Genomic DNA, 6,000 nt, shown 5'->3' on the forward strand with positions numbered 1-6,000 from the left:
TAAGAGATTAATATCCAAAATATATAAACACCTCATACAACTTAATATAAAAAAAACCCAATTAAAAACTGGGCACAGGGCTTCCCTGGTGGCGCAGTGGTTGAGAGTCCGCCTGCCGATGCAGGGGACGAGGGTTCATGCCCCGGTCTGGGAAGATCCCACATGTCGTGGAGCGGCTGGGTCCGTGAGCCACGGCTGCTGAGCCTGTGCGTCCAGAGCCTGTGCTCCACAACGGGAGAGGCCACAACAGTGAGAGGCCCGCGTACCGCAGAAAAAAAGAAAAAAAAAAAAAAAACTGGGCACAAGACCTGAATAGATATTTTTCCAAAGAAGACATACAGATGGCCATACAGGCACATGGAAAGATGCTCAACATTGCTAATCATCAGAGAAATGCAAATCAAAACCACAATGAGATACGATCTCACACTTGTCAGAATGGCTATCATCAAAAAGACCACAAATAACAAATGCTAGAGAGGATGTGGAGAAAAGGGAACCCTCTTGCACTGTTGGTGGGAATGCAAACTGGTGCAGCCACTACAGAGAACAGTATGGAGGTTCCTTAAAAAACTAAAAATAGAACTACCATATGACCCAGCAATTCCACCCCTGGGTATATATCCAAAGAAAATGAAACACTAATTCAACAACTTTTTGCAACAACATGGATGGACCTGAAGAATATTATGCTTAGTGAAATAAGTCAGACAGACAAATACTGTATGTTATCACTTCTATGGGGAATCTAAAAATAAAACAAACTAGTGAGTATAACAAAAAAGAAACAGACTCACAGATATAGATAAGAAACTAGTGATTACCAGTTGGGAGAGGGGATTAAGAAGTATAAACTACTATGCAGAAAATAAATAAGCTACAAGAATATATTGTATGGTACAGGGAATATAGCCAATATTTTATAACTATAAATAGAATATAATCTTTAAAAATTGTGAATCACTATCTTGTATACCTAAAACATACAATATTGTAAATCAACTATACCTCAATAAAATAAATAGAAGACAGGAAAATACCTAATATAATTGATTGTTGTATGCTTGACCTTATTTCCTGCCACCTTAAGAAATTCATTTATTACTACTAGTAGCTTTTTGGTAGATTAATTAGGATTTCTGAATTGCAGATGATTGTCATCTACAAATTAAGATGGTTTTATTTCTTTCTTTCTAATTTGAATGCCATTCATTCGTTTAGCTTTGCTGCATGGGCTAGAACATCCAGTACAATTTGAATAGAAGTGGTAAGAATATATCCTTGCCTTGTTCCTGATCTTAGAGGAAAAGCATTTCAGTCTTTCACTTTAAGTATGATGCTAGCTGTGAGTTTTTCATAGATGCTCTTTATTAGGTTGAGGAAGTTCCCTTCTATTTGTAGTTTGCTGAGAATTTTTATCAAGTATGGATGTTTGACTGTTCCATTGGATTTTTTCTTTCTTTTTTTGCATCTTTTGAGATGGTCATGTAGAGGAATTAAGTCCTCAAATACCAGTGATTGTTATCCTTACACCCACTCCCAGCCACCTTTAGAGTTCTGTCCTTGGACCTCCTCTCTTATGTTCTACAAAATGAAAAGACCTGTACATTATAATGGCTTTAACTAAATTCTGCGTGTAAATAACTTCCAAGCATATATGTTTCATCACAAATTCTCAACTGAAATTGAGACCAATATTTTCACCTTCTAAATGTACTTTATCTACCAGGCTATCCTCCACATACATCTATGAAGATAAATACATGTAAGATAAAAATTCCATGTCTATTCTCTTCAGTTAACTGACATTGAATTAAATAGGATCCTTAATATGAATTTATACCTTTGTAAACCAACGAATATCTTTTAAATGTAGGGAATTCTCTGGCGGTCCAGTGGTTAGGACTCCGCGCTTTCCCTGCCGAAGGCGTGGGTTCAATCCCTGGTCGGGGATCTAAGATCCCGAAAGCCGCTGGTGCAGCCAAAAAATAATTAATTAAAAAAAAAAGTCTTCATTAAAAAATATCTTTCAAATGTAAAATCAGAAAAAGTCTGAAAAAATTTTTTAAAATACTAAAGCCAAAACATTATAACGCAGGGTTTCTTAATCTTGGTACTACTGACATTTTGTGCTAGATGATTTCTTATTATGGGGGCTGCCCTGTGCATTGTAGATATTTATCAGCATCCTTGGCATCAAACCCCCTAAATGCCAGTAGCACCTGCTATCCACCCCTCAGTTATGATAGCCAGAAATGTCTCCAGATGTTACCAAATATCCCCTGGGGAGGCGGCAAAATCATTCCCAGTTTGAGAACTACTGATGTAGTTACTTGCAACAGATCAATGCTCACATAGAGATCAACTAGAAGAACCATTTTTAAAATCTGCTTGAAGGCACTGGGGAGCCTCTAAGAAACTGCCTTCAAATAAATAAGCTGGGTGTCTCCACTGCCTTCAAATAAATAAGCTGGGTCTCCACTGCCTTCAAATAAATAAGCTGGTCTCCACTGCCTTCAAATAAATAAGCTGGGTGATGTGGTGGTGGATTTAATAATTTATAGCAACCAGTGATAGCCGTGTTGCTCATTCTTTCCCTTTCTGAAAAGAAATTGTTATTGCATACTGGATGTATAAGGGCAGATACTTTTTTCACTTATAGCTTATCCGATACCAGAGTCAGTTTAAGACATTATAGAGAAAATGGCACAGTCCCAGACTTGAGTGCAGTCATTGCATGTAAACTTGAGCCCAATCCCTTGTGGTTGGGTGTCTTCCAAGATGCCCTCCCTTCTTCCAATTTTTGGCTATACACTTGGCCATACAGAATGGAGAGATTTACAAGTATCTCTTTCAGCTTAGTGTGTTCATGTAATAGAGGTTTGACAGGTAAGTAGATGAGTCATGTGGTAACTTAAAAGTTGGTTAAGCCCTTCATCTTTCTTTTTAGTTCCTTCCTCCTGGGTAGAGTATGGATATGATAGCTGGGGCTGAAGCAGCCACTTTAGATCATGAAGTGACTCTGTGCATAAAAGCTACACATGATGAAGCAGGAGGATGTGAATCTGGGTCTCTAATTTGTGGAGCATAACCTTTACACTCACCCTGGGAAACATGCCACAATAACTTTATATAAGAGAAATAAATTTCCATCTCATTTCAGCTGCTGTTATTTTGGGGGTCTGTTACTTATAGCTAAACCTAATCTAAACTAACTAGAAAAGTTCAGGGCAGTGGTTCTCAAAGTATAGAAGTGTGGTCTGAAGGCTCCTGATCTTTTTAGGGAGTTCATGGGTAGAAGACAAACCACAAACCAATCAGCTAGAAGCAAAATGTGTGAAGTTCAGAAGTGATACAGAATGTGACATAGGAAGTGATACAGTTTTTATACAGTCCTGATACAGAATGGGTTGGGAGTCAAGCCAGAATTCAAATATCTAGAGGGAAGAGCACAGTGATGTGGGTAGTGATTCACTCTTTAAACAAATCTCTATTGTACATGTACCGTGTGTCAGGCACTGTACGGAGCATTAAGTATAGAGATGTAAGAAGACAGATGAGATCCCATCCTCTGTGGCACTGACATTTAAAGCACAACTAGTCAGATCTTTTTCCTCTTATGAAATGTGGGCTCTTTACCTGAGTCGGTATGTAAGAAAGAACAGTTAAAGCTGTTACCAATTAAAGAATGAACTAAATTGAGATTTGTTCTTGTTCTCCCAAGTAGGGGTGGGGAAGAAAATGTTTGATTTATATGCTTTTAAAGTAACAGTGTGGGACATAAAATACATTCTAAAAATTGCACTTTCCGTTTCCATCAGTCTGAGGTTGAGGAAAAGAAGAGAAAATAGGGAAGAGAAAAAATACATTTGAGACATAAAGGAGACAGATACAGACACACTGCAGAATCGATACTGCAGAGCAAGAATGGTGGGGGAGGGGAGGTTGATATGCAAAAGGAAAAATCTTAATTTTAATTAAGGTTCCTAACAGCTTTCTTTGACTCAACTACCTCTGTTAAACTCCACTTATATCTTGCATCTGCATAAATATTTTATAAGTGGTAAAGCACTATATAAATGTATAGCCTTCATATTATTAGCAGATACCAAATCTTTACTGAATTTCACAGTTCTCACAAAAAATTCCTTTATAGTACAGTTTTTGAGGGTTCCCTCCATCTCCCCCTGAAAGTAGTTCCTTTGAGTTTAACTCTTCAGTCACCATTCTCACATTTTACTCATTTAAACAAAGGTTTGACTTGTAGTTGTGGAGAAATTATATAATCTACCATATGCTTACTCCACCTTTTTAATCTTTAAAAGTCAATAAAAAATTGCTGAAATTTCTTTCATTCATAAACTTATCAATAGCATTAACCTATGTATGACATTATAAAGTTTCATATAAATACCAATACAAAACACCATGTGCTTCATACGGCTGTCAGTATAAGATCAATAGATCCTGAAAGTTCGGAAGCTTCAAAATTAAAATGTTACAAGTTCCTGCTTTAATTACTACATCATTTCTAGATGTTAGAGGAGAGAAACTAATTTCAGTGTTACAACCCATATGTCAATAACACTCATTCCTTTGGTAAAAACAAGTGATCTGTTAGTAAGGTTTCATTATGAGCACACAACAAAACCCTAAATTATTTGCTGATAGGTTGGTTATCCACTGACTTTATGAATTCTAGGATAGCTTCCCCATGCTTCTGAGTCATTTGCGTTTACTACTGTAATATGCAGGGGTATTAATCTTAATATTTAAATATTAATATTTAGGCTTAATTCAGAAAACATGAATAATCAAAACAAACAAGAAAACTTCTTACATGCAATCCCACTCCTGGGCATATATCCGGAGAGAACCATAATTCGAAAAGATACATGCACCCCAATATTCATTGCAGCACTATTTACAATAGCCAGGACATGGAAACAACCAATTGTCTATCAACAGACGAATGAATAAAGAAGATGTGGTATATTTCTACAATGGAATACTACTCAGCCATAAAAAAGAATGAAATAATGCCATTTGCAGCAATATGGATGCACCTATAGATTATCATACTAAGTGAAGTAAGCCAGACAAATATCATATGATATGGCTTATATGTGGAATCTAAAAAAAGATACAGATGAACTTATATACAAAACAAACAGACCCACAGACGTAGAAAACAAACTTATGGTTACCAAAGTGGAAAGGAGGCAGGGAGGGATAAATTAGGAGTTTGGGATTAACATAAACACACTACTATATATAAAATAGATAACCAACAAGGACCTACTGTATAGCACAGAGAACTACACTCAATATTTTATAATAAACTATAAGGGAAAAGAATCTGAAAAAGAATATAAAACTGAATCACTGTGCTGTACACCTGAAACTAACACAATGTTGTAAATCAACTATACTTCAGTAAAAAAAAAAAAAATCTTACAATGCATTCCAAACTGAAATATATTTCATATGGTGGGGATTTTCTTAACACCAACTTCCTAGAATGTAGCGTGATACCTTCTCTTCCCAGATATCTGTGTTGTGTATGTTTTCACTTCTTTCAGGTCTTCCCTGACCACCCTGTATAAAAATAAGCCCCCACGTATGACCACCGGTACTTTCTACCCGCCTTGTTTCATTTATCTCTGCAGAACTTATCACCACTATTTAAGTGTACATTTGCTTTCCTATATTCTCCTCCCCAACTCATGCCCCCCACAGAATAACCTTCATGAGACTACAGATGTTCTGGCTGTTCATTCAGAGCCTTGAACAGTTCCTAGTACATAATATGCAACCAAAAACACAGGAGTTGTTAAATGGACTTGGAGATTTTGAGTACAATTCCCTTAAGTTGTAAGTGAGAAAATAACTCCATAAATATAGAGGCAGAAAGGAACCTGAACAGAGAACAGACATTACGGAGTCCATGCAACTGATGTCCCAACTGCATAGTAAGTAGTTCAGAACACAAACTTCACA

Source organism: Phocoena phocoena, chromosome 17 (assembly GCF_963924675.1).
Source record: "Phocoena phocoena chromosome 17, mPhoPho1.1, whole genome shotgun sequence".
Classification (NCBI taxonomy): domain Eukaryota; kingdom Metazoa; phylum Chordata; class Mammalia; order Artiodactyla; family Phocoenidae; genus Phocoena; species Phocoena phocoena.